This window comes from Eutrema salsugineum, unplaced genomic scaffold, assembly GCF_000478725.1.
Source record: "Eutrema salsugineum unplaced genomic scaffold, Eutsalg1_0 scaffold_3, whole genome shotgun sequence".
Classification (NCBI taxonomy): Eukaryota; Viridiplantae; Streptophyta; class Magnoliopsida; order Brassicales; family Brassicaceae; genus Eutrema; species Eutrema salsugineum.
The window spans coordinates 14559605-14576449 of NW_006256756.1; the positions used below are offsets into that span (position 1 = coordinate 14559605).

Here is a 16845-nt window from a genome sequence, read left to right on the forward strand (position 1 = left end):
TCTAAAGCCCAACTTCTTAGCTATGGAGAATGGCATCAAGCTGACTGATGCTCCTAAATCACAAAGACATCCAGAGAATAGAAGAGGTCCAATGGCACAAGGGAGTGTGAAGCTCCCTGGATCAGTTAACTTCCTTGGAATGGACTTCTTCTGAATGATAGCACTGCATTCATGACTTAGTACTACCATGCCTTGAAGCTCTTTTGTCTTGTTCAGAATTGCATCCTTCAAGAACTTCCCCATCTTTGGCATCATTAGGAATGCATCAATGAGAGGCATTGTGAGTGGTGTCTCTTTGAGTGCCTTCTCAAATACAGCTCTTGCCTTGTTCACTAGTTGCTTCTTAAATCTCCCTGGAAATGGGAGCTTGGGTTGGTATGGAGGTGGTGGCACATACTTCTTCTCTGGTTCTGGTTCCTTTGCTACCTCTTTACCCTTTTCTGTCCTTGGTTTCTCAGCAACTTGATCATCCTTTAATTTGAGTGCCTTCTCAAATACAGCTCTTGCCTTGTTCACTAGTTGCTTCTTAAATCTCCCTGGAAATGGGAATTGGTTGGTATGGAGGTGGTGGCACATACTTCTTCTCTGGTTCTGGTTCCTTTGCTACCTCTTTACCCTTTTCTGTCCTTGGTTTCTCAGCAACTTGATCATCCTTTAAGGCTGCCTCCCCCTCAGGTTGATCATTGTCCTCAATGATCACTTTGTTGTTCTCAATACCAGGTAACTCCTTGCCACTCCTCAGTGTAATGGCTTTGGCATATTCCTTGGGGTTGGGTTCTGGTTTTCCAGGTAGGTGACCTTGGTTCCTTGAGCTTGATGCCTGGTTTTGCTTCAGTTCCTTGATTTCCTGCTGCATAGTCTGTTGACCCTGAAGTAGTTGTTGCAGAATACCAACCATATCTGTACCCATCTGTGGCTGCTGTTGAATCATTGGTGGCTGAAACTGTTGTTGAACCGGCGTCTGCTGTTGGAACTGTGGTGGACCAAACCCTGGTGGTGCCTTTGGCTGCTGTGAAGTGTAACCAGTGCCCTGAAATGGTTGCTGTTGCTGACCAAAACTCTGATTCTGACCAAATTGATTCTTGGGTTGGAATGACCCTTGAAAGTTGTTCTTGGGAACAAAGTTCTTTGGAGCTTGAGAATTGGGATAGACCTGGTCTTGTGGGTTAGCTACATTGGTGTTCCTGTAAGAAAGGTTTGGATTGGCATTACCATACTGATATCTTTGGAACCTCTGATTCCCAATGTAGTTGAGCTCCTCTTGGGTAAGACCTTCTTCACTTATGTTCTCAAAGATTTGAGAAGGTTCCTCATACTCTCCAACAAAATGTATTGGCTTCTGAGTGGTGAATTTCAGCTTGTCTAATTCACTTCTCAACTCCTTAACTTCTCTGGTGAGCCTCTGTTCTTCGCTTGAACCTTCAGACCTATTTGATCTGTCATAGTCTTCACCATAAGTATCATTGCTCAATGCTAAGTTCTCCACTAGCTCTAAAGCAGCATGTATCTCTTTACCCAGAAAGTTCCCATTGGAAGCAGTATCCAGCTGGTTTCTAATCTTGGGAAGAGCTCCTCTATACAGTGTGCTGAGAAGAGAAGCCTCACTAAACCCATGGTGTGGGCATTGGTTTGTGTAGCTCCTGAATCTCTCATATGCTTCACCAAAACTTTCATTGCTGTGCTGAGTGAAGCTAGAGATTTGGTTCCTCAGTTTTGCAGTTCTTGAGTTGGAGAAGAACTTAGATAAGAAGGCTTGCTTGCATTGCTCCCAGGTTTGAATGGAGCCTCTTGGAAGATTCTTCTCCCATTGATGAGCTTTATCACCAAGACTGAATGGGAATAGTCTTAGCTTAAAGCTGTCTTCTGAAACTCCATTGATCTTGGTCAGATCACACACCTTATCAAACTGGTCCAAGTGTTCCAAGGGATCTTCCATTGCTAACCCATGGAACTTTGAGTTCTGGACCATATTCAGCAATGATGCTTTCACTTCAAAGTTGTTGTTTTGCACAGGTGGTGCCTGAATACCAGCTCCATACTGATGAGCATTGGCCCTGTCATTCTCTCCAACATAGACTTGGGGTTGCTCATATCTTCTTTGCTGTGGTTGGAAAGGGTGGGGTTGGTGGTGCACCTGGTGTCTTTGCTGAACATTGGCCTGATGCCTCTGTTGATGAGCTTGAGCTTGTCCCTGGTGGACATAAGCTTGTTGATGGTGCACCTGTTCCTGCTGAACATTACCCTGGTGAAGCCCTTGACCAACTCCAATACCAGCTCCATGACCTTGAGCCTGTTGCTCCTGAACTGGTTGTTCTATATCTACCACGTGATCTCCTTGTTCTGCCATCTCAGTCTGATCAATTTGTCTACCACGTCTGTCTCTTCTCCTCCTTGGTACCAAAAGGTTGATGTTGTTCTAGACCTGGTGTTCATACACCTGAAATCACAAACAGAACTTGAAAGGAATCAGTAAAAACAAGAAAGTAAGCACTTGATCTCAAGAACAGATCAGAGCTTAATGCTAATCAAACCACAATTTGGCAACGGCGCCAATTGATAGACAAGACTTTTTAGGGTCTCAGGGCTATCAATCCCCTTGTCAATGTAGCACAAAGAGGTTTATCAATCCAGATGTGGTGTTAGACACTAAGCTATATGATCAAGTTCTTAATTCAAGCAAACAAGAGTGGGTTTTGATTAATCTAGAGACAACTATAAACATAAACAGGATTAAAGACTAATGATAATGACAAATGATATGAATATGATATGATGGAGGCATGAGATTCTAGACATGATAGTTGGTTAGGGTGCTTTGGTGTTAAACTAGAAATGCTAATGACAATGATGAGACATGATTTCAAATGATTAAGAACTCTAATCTAGGTTAATCCTCTCATGAAGGTATTAACCCCTATACTAATCCATTTTCAAACCAAATTCCCATTTGTGAAATATGAATCAATATGCATTAATAAACAGTTCTCAATGATCATTCAAGCATTTAACAAATCATTCCCATGATGAAAAATTGCTTAAACCTCTAACACAACTCTTTCAGGAATTTCATCAAACACTTTTGGTGCATGAAATTCCCAGAATCTAGATCTCAAGTGATTATCAAGGATCTAGCATAGAGAACAGTTGTTTAGAGAAATGAATCAATGAATCTAGCCCTAAGCACTCCTAATCTAACACTTTAGCACCCTAACCTACACATCTAGAACCTCATTAAGGTAACTACTCACTAATCATGATCAACACACTAGATCCTTTGCAAGATGTGTTGTTAATCATGATTAGAAGTTGATTTTGATGATAAGAAATGATGAACAAGAAGGAAAGAAACTGCAAATCGATTTTAAACTCTCTAAAACAAAGTGTATTCAGTAGGTTTTCACAAAAGGGGAAAGAAGACTAAAAGTAGATTAAGTCTCTCTACAGATTAGGTCTAAAAACCTTATAAAGGAGGCTTGGGCGAACCGGGTCAACCCGGAACAAACCGGGTACTGACCCGGCCTTAATGGGCAAAGAAGGGTTTGCCACGGTCTGGTGTGTCCTTGGTGTGACCGTGGCATTCCTGTCCGCGTCAAAGACTTCATTTGTGTTCTTGGTTCATTTTGATGCCACGGTCTGTTCAAGCTTCATCTGGAACTCGTGGCAAGCTACCGTGTCAAACGCCGAAGATGTGTAAAGGTTGCCACGGTCAAGCCTCCAGACCGTGGCATTCAGACCGTGCCAAAACTCGCATGCGTGTGAAATCCTTCCCAGCCAAGTCTATGCTTGCCACGGTCAAGTCTCAGGCCGTGGCATTGAAGTCGTGTCAAAAACCGAAGCTGTGTAGAAGTTGTCTCTAGCCACTTGTTCATTTGCCACGGTCAAGTCCCAGACCGTGGCATTCAGCTCGTGCCAATCGCCGAAGGTTGCAAGAAGTTGCCACGGTCAAGCCTCAGACCGTGGCATTTAGGCCGTGTCAATCGCCGAAGGATGCAAGAAGTTCCTCTCAGCCAAGTGTGTGTTTGCCATGGTCAAGTGTAGACCGTGGCATGAAGATCGTGTCGTTGGCCGAGGGTGCTCAAAAGTTGCCACGGCCAAGTGTGGACCGTGGCATTGAAATCGCGGCATGTTTAACTTAGTCATCCTGGGCTGTCTGGACCATCTCGCATTCCGGAGAGTGTAACTTCCTGGAGACCTGTCCGAATTGAGTAATTCCGGTTGCAGAAGACAGAGGACTGATTTATCTCCAACTTTGATGAAGGAAGTTTCAGTGCTTGGGAAGTGTAAGAGTTCCTGGAGGGCACATCTTTGAAGTGCATTTACACGACCAGAGAGAGGCGTCTAGACATGTGTCCATTCCGGAGACCGTATCTTTCTTCTCAAAGCTCCGAATTGACTGATCTCGGATGTTCTGGAAAGAAGACTCAAATGTCTCTGATTCTCATGAATGCCCCGGAAACTGAATGGGCCTGGAAGTGCACCGTCCTTCGCATCCTTCAAAACTGATCTGCTCGGTCCGGAATACCTGCGAGACAGGGGTTCCTTCCGACGAGCTTATCTCTCTGCTCACGCGTCCGAATTCCACGATTCCACTTGCTATGAGACCGTGCTCCAATTATCTCCAACTTCTATGAAGGACCTGCCGTCTGAATCGGACCGGAAGGCTTCCCGGACAGGCGATTTCTGAGACTCGTTCAAACCAGAGATTTTGGCCGATACACTTCGTTCGCGGTACATGGAAATGGCCGGTAAAGCTTCCCGCGGTACATGAAAATGGCCGGTAAAACCTTCCTGGCCAGCGAGAATGGCCGATAATCTCCCAAGACCCAATTTTTCCACTTTTTCAAGCTTTGTTCACCATTCCACCTCCTGGATTCATCTTTTCAGCTCCATATTCACCTGATAGACACTCAGAACATGCAAAGACTCATTGGGACCTAATGCATCTCCTAAGTTCTAAAACAAACCCTAAGGACCTAAAATGCATGAAATAAAACATGATTTGGAATGATTTATGCAACCTAAATGATGCAAATTATGAACATATCAGAGATGTAACCCGTGGTACGTTTTTTTGGCCGAGAAAAAGCTGCCCGCGGTACATGGTTTGGCCCATACACTCCAAAATGCCATTTTCACCATTTCTTCATCTTCGTTCACCATTTTTTTCACTGGTTCCACCTTTTTCACTCAAATTAAGCTCTAGGGTACCTGATTGACACTCCAAACATGCAAGACCCCCCTGGACATAATGAAAAGTCCTAAAACTCTAAAACAAAGACAAAACATAAAGAATCTATCTAAAATACATGCATGAGACTCTATTTTTGGACCAAAAATGCATCCTAAACATGCAAAGATATGAATATATGAACTCCCCCACACTTATCCTTTGCCTGCCCTCAAGCAAACTTTAACAAATGAGAGAGAGAGCTTGAATGTTTGGGAGTTCACATTTCTTTAAAGAGAGAGATGATCATTAAAAGAATTCATGCTCATGGTCCTCGAACTAATTCTGAAATGCAATGTAGTGAATACTCTGAATGCAGCAAGTTCAAGCCCTGATCTACACCAACATTCTTATCCCTCAGCCTTTTAACATTCATTAAGTTGTAACCATGTAGATCAAAGTGATGCATGCTCAAATGAACAAGCTTGGCTAAGGATAAGGTTATGAGATAAAATAATCTCATTTAATGCATATGTGAGTTTAATTCAGCACAAGGGATCTCTCTTTGAATGATCAAAATTTGGCAGAATGCTAAAGGTAAAGAGCAACCAATGCATACAAGGGCAAGAACTCATCTAACCCCAATACATAATATGCATCTAACCCAAAGTCTCACACTTAAACTTCCCTCACATGAACCTCACACTTCTTTTCTCACTAGGGGATTCTTTATTTTCATTTACAAACTTTGGTTTTGGGGTCTAAACTTTACTGTTAGCTCTTTTTCACTTAACAATTCTGACCTCTCTTCTTATCTCTTTAGACATTTGAGCCCTTTTGGCTTCTTTTCTTTCTTTCTTTTCACTTAGAGGCCAGACTTTTCTTTTTAAAACACTAGAGCTTCTTTTCTTTGAACACTAGACCCCAAACCATTTTCTTTTCTTTTCCATCCCCTACCTCTCATCACTCTCCACTTTTCCATGCATCTCTCTTCTCTAACCCAAATGATTTCTCTCTTTTAAACTCTCACAAAAAAACCGTTCCCCCACACTCAATTTTTGCCATGATCTAGTAGTCTTTTGATGATGGAACTAAATATCATGAGAACTCACCCTTGTTGCTCTAAACCTAACTGTTTCTGCTTTTGATCCAAGGTGGCCTCTCAACACTCACAAAGAATTGGCTTGAAAGGAAGATTGGTTTAAGGTGTGGAAACTGTTCCAAAGATAGGAATAAGCTATTTGAGATAAGGAAGAGAGTGGTAAAAAATGAGTTTCTAGCTCAAATATGTATAACTATCTTCAAGTTCATCTAAGCAAGCATCACATGATAATTTAAAGTCAGGTTAAAATTTCCACTTGCTAAGGCTGAGTTCAATTCAAAGCTTTTTCAACCAAGGTCTAAAAAATTCCACACATTTCATCACTTGCAAGCATTAAAGAACTTAGAACTAGGACCATGAACTAAAATCTTAAAATGATGCTCTCTCAAAGAAACCTATCATTACTTCCATGCAAATGATGAAAACCGATATGAAATGCAATCTAGACACAATTCTAAAATGTGAATGCAACTAAATGAACATGAACATTTTTTTGTGAAAATTTTCAATTTTTTTTCATTTTTTTTTTGTTTTTCTATGCACTTAAATGCTATGAATGATCAAATGAGACTCAAGATGCAAAAGAGAAAATAAGAACATATAAAACATGATTAGTAAACACAAAACCCCTCCCCCACACTTAAACTACATAGTCCCTGTGTAATAAAAGCATGAGAAAGAGGATAAACAAATATGAAAATAATAAATTAAAAAAAAAAGAAAAATTAGATGCTTGAATGCTATGTACAGGTTTGAAGTTTACCAGATGTGTTTGTGATGGAATGGAGGAGTGGAATTGTGCATCTTAGGAGGCCAACCATCACTGGAAAAGTTGTTGTTTTGATGCTGCTCCTTGCACTGACCAAAAATCGCTTAAAGTGGGGGTAAAAGTCTGTTCTTGCACCTTTGCACCCATGCCTCGCCTTGGTCAGTTCTTCATCAACCCGAGGCCTCATCTTCTGGTTTTGTGCTCATCTTCTGAACCCTGCCACGCCTTGCATCACCCGCGGCCATAACTCGAGGTAATTGCTCATTTCCCTCGGCATCAGATACAAGCATGCCTCGACTTGGTTTAGCCCGAGAAATATAGGTCGAGGCCTCATTTCACACTTAGGAGTGTGCTTCATTTCTCACCATTTTGGTCACCTTTGTGATGAGGCCATTCAAGTTGAACCTGACTTAACCGAACCACAACTACAAGATGTGGAAGTACCAATTTTTCATGAAGGCCCCATAACAAGACAAAGAGCTAAGATTCTCCAACACAACTATAACCAGAGCATGATGCAAGCAATGTCACAAGTGGATCAAGTGAAGCCGCAAGAAGACCAAGAAGTGGATCCGCTTAAAGCCCAATCTTGGACTGGATTACTTGAAGAATGCCAAGAGCTAGCAAACGGCCCAGCTTCAAAGAATCAAGATGTCTGGCCCCTTTTACCAAATCAAGCCCAAGTCTACATGCTGACTATCTCGCCAATGAATCAAGACACTTAAGAGGGAAGATTCAAAGCTTAGTCAAAGACACACTAGTCTTGGCCACCAAATAAGGTAAGTGTTCAATCAGTTTTTATATCTTTGACTAATGAGTTTTTGTCTTTGATTCCTTGCAGAGACAGTTAGTTTAGACAGTCTTTCTTTCCTTTTTTTTATTTCCCTTTAATGTAGCATTTTAACTTACAAGTCCTGTTGTTTTGAGTCTTTACTTTTAAAAGTCCTGTTGTTTTGAGTCTTTTTATTTCTTTGAGTCTAAGCTGCTAGGACCATTATATAAGGTCCCATTACAGCCTTGTAATTTTTCACCTTTGATATTAATAAAACGAAGAATTTTCTTTCATTGAGTTTTCTGTGTAAAACTTGTTCTTCTTTTCTCTAGTTGAGACCAGTACCTCCTAGAGCCGAGAATCTGTGTTGTATCACAAGTCTTTCACAACTTGTGTGGTGCACTTTGATCCATTTCACATCCTTTACTTCCACCAGCCGATTCAATTGTCTAGAGTTGCTCATTCACTTGAATCACCCCTTGGCCATCGATCAACAACTTTGCTTCCGTGATCCTACAAGCCCTTGACAGCTTGGTGCTTGTAGCACAAACACCTCCTATGACCTGAGATCACTCAGAAAACACATCAAAAGCATTAAAAAAACAAAAAATAAAAGATCAAAAGACTATATACAAGGATAAGCTTGGGGTGTCTCCCAAGAGCACTTTGTTTTACGTAACCAAGTTTGACTTTTCATACTCTTTTCTTAGTGAGGGAGTGGAGGAGCTTTGATGCTCCTTGTTTTGTCCATGAATTCAAGCATGAGGTTCTTGTTCATCAGCTCTTGAACACCATCAGGTCCCTTTTCTTTGAACTCTGGTGTGAAGATAGCTCTGACTTTGGCAAATGGTCTTGATCTTCCATTGCCTTTAACCTTGTATTCCACAGCTCCAACATTAAACTTCCAAGGAGTGAGAGTTAAGACTTGAGAAGAACGCCCAAGATTGAATGGTTTGGTGCTTGTTGGGCTCTTATCTTGGAATTTTGAACTGTTGCCTTTGTTGTTACCAATCTCTTTCTCACTTGGTGTAGGAGATAGAGATTCCAAACAAGCTTCATCATCACTAAAGAAATCCCCTTCAAACTCAAGATCATGTCTTATTAGGGATTCTTTCTTCTTCTCACCAGCTGCTAGGGGTTGAGCTTCTTCTATAGTTCTAATGCTCCCCACATACTTCATATCATAGTCTTTTAACTCATAAACTTTCTCAGATATAACTCCACAAAACCCAGCAAGAGGTGGCTTAAGAGGATAGAAAACTTCATCATTTACCTTTGTAAGCACCAGTCTTTGAGTATCAAAGTCAATCCTTGCTCCTATGGTGTTTAGAAATGGAGTTTCAAGCAAGAGAGGAAGCTATTTGGTCTTCTTCATCTTCATTACCACAAAATCAGTTGAAACTATGCATTCACCAATCTTTAGTGGATAATCTTCAAAGATTCTATATGTCTTCTTTGAGGATGAATCTCCAAAGGTAATTGAGATGGGGTGATGCTTTAGAGTCTTCATCCCTAGTCTCTCCACCATGTCTAAAGACATTACACTGATGCTTGATCCAGAATCACACAAAGCATTGTCCACTTTCAAACTTCCAAGAGAGCATGGGATGGAGAATTTTCCTGGATTACCTAGCTTTGGAATAGATTTGAGTTTCACCCTTGTTGAACCAGTGCTAGAGACTCCATCAGCTGTCCTTGCTTGAATCCTTTTCTTGTTCTTTGATTTCAGCAATCTTAAGAGCATTCTTCTTCATAGAAAAACTAGCTGCCTACCCACTTTCTTTATCAATGTTCTCATTGAGATCATAGAACAGGTTCTCAGAGTCTTCTATTATGGCGCCGTCCTCCTCAATGTTAGGGTTTAACTCATTAGAGACTTTTCCATAAAGAAGGTATTCAATTTCCCGAATAGCAGCAGAATTCTCATCATTGAGTATATGGCGTTGCAATACTCTCTTAAATTTGCAGCAGATGTACCTGGTAAAGATCCTTGAGCTTGAGAAGTGCAGTGGCGCTTGTTGTTCTCTAAAGTCTTGACTTTGGAAGCCAAGGTTGCAAGCTGAGTTATAAGATCAGAATAAGAGCAATGCACTTTGTTGTAGATCTCTGCCATTTTCTTGTTGAAGTCCATGGCACCACTTGCTTGACCTTGAAGGATTTGCTGAAGCAGGTTCTGCACCTCTTGATCCTTATTCCGTGAGTGCTGTTGGAGACTTTGTTGTTGGGGAGGGAAAAAACTTGTTGGTGATTGTTTTGAGAGTAAAAGTTCTGGGTGTGGTGATTCTTGTAGTAGTTAAAGCTCTTTTGGTAACCTTGTTGGCCACCTACAAAGTGCACCTCAGCTGTGATATCTTCCTCTTGAACATTGTCCTGAAACACATGATTCACATCTCCAACAAAGTTGACTGACTTATGGGAAGCTAGGAGAAGTTTATCTAGCTTCTCATTGAGAGACCTGATGTCTTTCCTTGTCTTTTCCTTGTCTTTTCCTCTTCTATACTCACAGCTCCTCTTGAATTCCTGTCAAAGTCTGACCCATAAAGCTCATCACTCTGAGCAACATTCTCCACAAGGGTCATGGCATCATTGACTTTCCTGGTCATGAAATTACCATTTGAAGCTATGTCCAAGAGAAGTCTGACATTTGGTGAAGCACCTTTGTAGAAGGTACTTAGCAGCTGAGAATCCGAGAATCCATGGTGAGGGCATTGCATGGTATGCCCTCTAAATAATTTCCCAAGCCTCACAAAATGATTCATGGTCCTTCTGAATGAAACTTGAGATTTCATTTCTTAACCTTCCTTGATGAAGAGAAGAACTTGGTTAGAAATGATCTTTTGCATTGCTCCCATGTTGTGACTGATCCTTGAGGTAGAGACTTTTCCCATTGATGAGCTTTATCTCCTAGAGAAAAAGAAAATAGCCTTAAATTGAAGCTATCCTCACTCACTTCATTAATCTTGGTTAAGTCACAAACTCTATTGAGTTGTCAAGATAATCCAATGGGTCTTCTAGTGCCAATCCATGGAATTTGTTTGATTGTACCATGTTGATCAAGCCAGACATGATCTCAAAATCCCATTTCTCTGACCCCGAGCATTGGCCTCATCACCAGCTCCTACAACTGTTCTTGGACGTGGTGGTGGAGGATCTTGCTGATTCTGATGGTTTCCATTACCACTATGAGCCTGTTTCCCTTGATCCATATCCAACCTCTCAATGTGCTCAGCTCCTTCGCTTTGTCTTCTTGCTTGAGTTTTGGTGTTCATACACCTGAAAACAAAGACAGCACTTGAAAGGTAATTAGTAAAACAAAAGAAAATGACTTGATCTCAAGAAGATCCAAAGTCCTAATGCTAGATTAAACTCTCCAATTGACAATGGTGCCAAATTGGTAGTAAGAACTTTTAGGTTCAAACCCAATTACTCAAACTACTCATATCATTGTAGCATTTGAGTTATCAATCCAAATGGAGATGTCTAGGCACTAGGACTATGATGGATCACTTCTTAATCCAAGTCTAATAAAACAGGTTGGTGACTAAGTGATCTAAAACATTAAACAAACAAGAAGCAAGTAATAATTAAAAACTAGACAAACAAGACAAACAAAACAAAGACTCAAATTCAAAATAAGATAAAGCTAAACCTCTAGATGTGATCATTGATCAGGGTGCTTTAAATGTTAATTCATGAAGCTAAGAAAACAATGCAACACTTGCAATTCTTTAGTCTAGACTTCTAAATCAGATTAATTCACTCTCATGACAATAATCCTTTTGTTAATTACCTAATCAAGACTAATTCCCATTAGTGAATAAGCAATTAACAAGCATAAGGTTCCAAGTATTGGGCTATTATTATGTATTTAGTATTGGGCTTTGTATATATGATTAAGGGTTTATGTTGTATGTATATATATACCTTATTTAGTGAATAAATAGATCATCTTTTCTGCTGAACTTTGACATGGTATCAGAGCTTTAAGGTTTTCAAAATCGATCTTATTGTTCTCTCGTGTTTTCTCTCTTTGCGTTATTGTTGTCCGTGTTCATCGAGAAGCTCGTCGAGTCCGTGCTTCTCTCTTTTGTTGCGAGATCAGGTCTCTCGCGGTTCGTCTTCTGTTTCGTCTTCATCATGGTTGATGGTGATGGGTCTGTGACTCCTGCATCAGCAGCAACAGTTAGGAAGGAGGTTACAATTCTCTCTGATTATTACTTGCCTCCTGTAGCTGATCAAGGTCAAGTGATCTCTACGGTGTTCCTTGAAGGTCCAAATTATGAAAGATGGGCTAAGTTGCTGAGGAATTCTCTTAAAGCCAAAAATAAACTTGGCTTTATTGACGGTACCGTCAAGATGCCGACTTCTGATGCTGATGAGATAAAGCTATGGGGAATCATCAATACCATGCTGGTTGCTTGGATTCTCAATACAATTGATCCTAAGTTACGTCCGTATATCTCTTGTTCGGATATGGCGTTTGAGTTATGGCAAGGTTTGAAGGATCAGTTCTAAGTTGGTAATAAACCTAGAGTCTATGAGTAGAAGGTGAGCCTCACGACATCAAAGCAAGAATCACGCACTGTGCAAGAGTACTTTGGTCGTATAAATCTTCTTTGGGATAACTTGATTGATTATGAACCTATTCCCGCCTGTTGTTGTGGTCAGAGTAATTGTGAGACTACTAAAACTTTCACGTCTCTCAGTGATCGTCAAAGGAAGTTTCAATTTCTCATGGGTTTAGATGGAGCAAGATTTGGTATAACTCGGGCTAACATCTTTTTTATGCAGCTGTCACCAAATCTTCAGAGAAAGTTCAATATGATTATTCAAGAGGAAAGGCATCAGTTCGTTTCTCATGCATCTGAGTCTCAAAAGGATGGTGCTGGTTTTTCTGCAATTGGTGGATCTGCTCTTGTTGCTTCACAGCCTCGTAATCGTCTTGTTTGCTCACACTGTGGACGTCTTGGTCATGAATAGAAGACATGTTATCAGCTGCAAGGATTCCCAGACTCTGGTCGAGGACGAGGAAGAGGACTTGGTGGAGCGCCTTCTCCTCAAACTGGTCGTGGTCGAGCTAATGTCGCACATGCCAATTTTGGCTGGACACAATCCCCGTCTCATACTCTTACACCTGTGGATAGACAAGGATTGGGACATCCGTCGCAGCCTTTAATTTCTCAGTTGTCTGGTGTTCTTGGTTTTAGTAGTTCTAAATCAAACTTCAAACTTTATGTGAGATTTGTGTTCGTGCAAAACTACCCAGTTTTTCTTTTCCCGATAGTAATAATAAAACATATGCTACTTTTGGTTTAATACATTGTGATGTTTAGAGTCCCTATCAACTCCTGCATCGTGTGGTTCTTTATATTTTCTCACTATCGTCAATGATTTTTCCAGAGCAGTCTGGGTATTTTTGATGCGTTCAAAGGCTGAAGTTTTCACACATATCCAAAATTTTATGGGTATGACCGAAAATCAGTTTGATGCACGTGTTAAACGAGTATGCAGTGATAATGGAACAGATTTTATGGCTCTGTGTGCTTATTTTGCTGAAAAAGGTATTCACCATCAGACATCGTGTGTCGGAACACCACAGCAAAATTGTCGTGTGGAAAGAAAACACCAACATGTTTTGAATGTTGCACGATCACTACATTTTCAGGCATCTATTCCTTTGGAGTTTTGGGGGTGATTGTGTTTTGGCAGCTGCTTATTTGATTAATAAGACTCCATCTACATCATGGGCTCTCACCGTATGAGTAACTCTTTGGCAAAAAGCCTTCATATGATCATGTTCATATTTTTGGTTGTCTATGTTATGCTCACAAAGGCACTCGCCGCAGAGATAAATTTGATGAGCGTGCTACTAAGTGTGTTTTTGTTGGGTATCCCTATGGTCAAAAAGGATGGAAGGTTTATGATCTTGAACGTGTTGAATACTTTGTTTCACGGAACACTGTGTTTTATGAAGAACATTTTCCATATGAATTGTCTCCCTTGGTTCCATCTTTGCCTGTTTCTCTAGAGGCAGTGTCTCCTATTGTTCCCATTACCGAGCCTCCTTTAGTGGTAAAGGGGAGCTCGCCTGCAATCCTTGATTCTTTTCAAATTGTTACTTCTAATGACATAGGGGGAGCGCTGTTTCAGACCCAGTGTTAGTCTACACCAACTCTTCTGTGTCGATCGACATTGACTCTGTTATTCCATCAATGGGGCCTGTTTCTTTTACCCCTCATGATAGTGTTTCTACTGATTCTGGTACTGATTCTTCTTCTGCTGAAGAGAGTCTTGGGCGTGGAAAGCGAGTTAAGCAAAAATCTGTTCTTCTTACAGGATATGTTACAAACGTTTCACCATCACACTCCACATCTCACAACCCGTCTTCGTAAACACCACTTGAGTCATCGCACGGTCCTCCTAGGCATTCTCCAGGTATGCCTTATTTGATTGCTGATAATCTCTCTACTCATCTTTTATCTCCACTCTACTGCACATTTTTGGCAGCCATTACAGCTATCGATAAACCTAAAACTTTCAAAGAGGCTATGGCGCTTGACGTTTGGATCAAAGCAATGGCTGCGAAGATTAAAGCTTTGGAAGATAATCATACCTGGGATATAGTTGATATTCCGGCTAATAAGCGAGCTATAGGCTGCAAATGGGTATACAAGACCAAATTTAATTTGGATGGTAGTATTGAGAGATATAAAGCTTGTTTGGTTGCTCTTAGTAATCATCAAAAAGAGGGTTTGGATTTCAAGGAGACATTTGCACCTGTCTCTAAACTTACTACAGTGCGTGTCCTCGCTGAATTGGGAACTTCATCAAATGGATGTTCACAATGCCTTCTGCCCTGAATCTCTCGGGGCGTTACGACACCGCTTTGGAATTTCCAAGGCGATTAAGTTCATCCGTCCTGGGAAGACCGACCGAGCCGACAAGCCCCCTGCAAATCACATCACTGTCTACGAGGCGTTTTTTTGAGCTATGCTTCTTTTGGTTTTCGATCCCCAAGGTGATCCTTCAGTATCTGTGGAAGCACGGTATCTCGATTGGGAAAATCACGCCGAGGGGTCTGCGGCACATGATTGGCATCCTGGTTTGAAGCTTTGAATGTGGGATTATGTCGAGCTTAATCACTTGCTCAACTTGCTGGAGATTAGAAGGCTCCGGGCGGGAATAAATTTTATATCTCCAACAAATCGAAGCGCCAGATTATTGGCGGTTTTCTGAGCAAAGATTGTTTTTGGACTTAGCGTTTTTTCTATGTCCAAGTAAACGAGGCGTCAGTGGGCGAAGACTTTGTTCGCAAGACTAAAACCGATTTGGGACCACTTGGTAGTCGATCTGAAGCCATACCTCGGCTTGGAGTCACCACACTCTTTGTCTTAGTTTCTTGGCTTATGTTTTTCTTTTCTCCATTTGTTTGCAGTTCAGAATATCTTGCCTCCCGTTCTTGGAGACTTGTTCACCGTTCGAGATGCCCAGCAGCTCAGAGAGTTTATTGGAAACGGCATTTCTCACTTGAGAGAGTAGAGAGAACCTGAGCCATTCTTGCTGGGATTTCTATCAGTTTGGAAACTTCCAGATCTTTGAGAGACACGAGAGAGAAGATGGTCATTGTTACCTTGAGGGATCAAAAAAGTTGTGAGGCCGAGGAGCCCGAACGGCGAGCTGCTGAGGCCGCTCGGCAAAGCGGAGAGGCAACAGCAAGAGAGGAACTGGCGAATCCTGAGGTGGGGAACGACGATGTCCCTACCACCGCTACAAATGTTGCCGAGGAGAAAGCTGCTGAAGAAAAGGCTACCGAGGTAGAATGGGGTGAAATTGTTCCCGAGGCATCAAAGGAAAACTCCGGAGCTCGGAGTCAGATGCCGACCACCTCAGCCGTTCTTGCTCTTCCTTAGTCGGTGAGGCCTCCTGCTTCCACCTTGCTGAAAAACGATTCTGGCCGCAAACAGACCACGGATGAGAAAGGAAAAGGGGTAGCCTTCCACAAGGACGAGTCATCTAAAAAGAAGCGCAAGGTGCCACCCAGCAAGCCGTCTTCGTGTAGGTTGTTAGTTGACGACTCAATCGCTTCGGTGGTGATGTTTTCGAAGGTCAACAGCGCCAACACGAGGCTCCCGCCTCCTGAGAAGCTGAAGAGGGCAAAGTCCTATGCGGCGATGGCTCAGCGTGGCACAAAGGTAAAACTTTTATATTCGAAAAATGTTTCAAAATTTGGCTCACTACTTATGAGGATTGGTTTTTCTATTTAGTTCGTCGCGGCTATCAACGAGCTGATGGCTTGTTACGAGTCCGACCTGGATAAAGATGAATGTCGCTTGGATGAAGCGCGAAAGGAGGTGGTGGCGGCAAAAGAGAAGCTGGACGAGGCAATGACTCAGATCAAGACACTGTAAGAAGAGAAGATAGCCCTCCGCACCGATTTTGATAAAGCTGCCACCACAGCCATTCATCTCGAGGAAGAGTGCCGAGATCGCTTCATTGAAGAGGCGCATCGAGGCTAAAGACGCTTTGCTCGAGGCCAAGTTGAAGGAGCTCAGAAAGAAGCAAAGCGTTAGGTGACACTCAATGTTCAGAAGTGCCTTTCAAAGGTGGAAGAATCGATTGCCAAGCTCTAGAAGGCCAAGGATGATGAGAACAAACTCGGCCAGATCAAAAGTAATCTTGCTATGATCGATGAGCTCCGAAAACCTAACGGTATGACTTTGGATGCCGAGGAGGAGAAGCTGAAAAGCTGGTAGGTCGAATACGTCGGGGCTGACGAGATTTCCCCGGAATTCGACAAAGACTTTTGCTGGGACAAGAGGGCTTAAATCACCTGATGATCTTGGATGAGCTCGATTTAGTCAACGAGAGGCGCAACCAAGTCCTGATTCGGATTCAGAGTTATCAACAGGCGACGGCTCGGTACTACAACAAGAACGTCCAAAGCCGAAGATTTAAAGAAGGAGATCTCGTTTTCAGAAAGGTATTTTAGAATACTGCCGAGAAAAATGCAGGGAATCTCGGAGCCAACTGGGAAG

General features: G+C 41.9%; 2 non-coding genes across 2 annotated transcripts; both read left to right on the plus strand.

Annotated features, from left to right (window-relative positions):
- Nucleotides 1-1607: 1607 nt before the first annotated feature.
- LOC112085576 lies at nt 1608-1714 on the plus strand. Its single transcript, XR_002898879.1, has one exon. It is a non-coding gene; the product is annotated as a small nucleolar RNA R71 (small nucleolar RNA).
- Nucleotides 1715-10501: 8787 nt separating this feature from the next.
- On the plus strand, nt 10502-10609 carry LOC112085722. Its single transcript, XR_002899021.1, has one exon. It is a non-coding gene; the product is annotated as a small nucleolar RNA R71 (small nucleolar RNA).
- The last annotated feature ends 6236 nt before the right edge of the window (nt 10610-16845 follow it).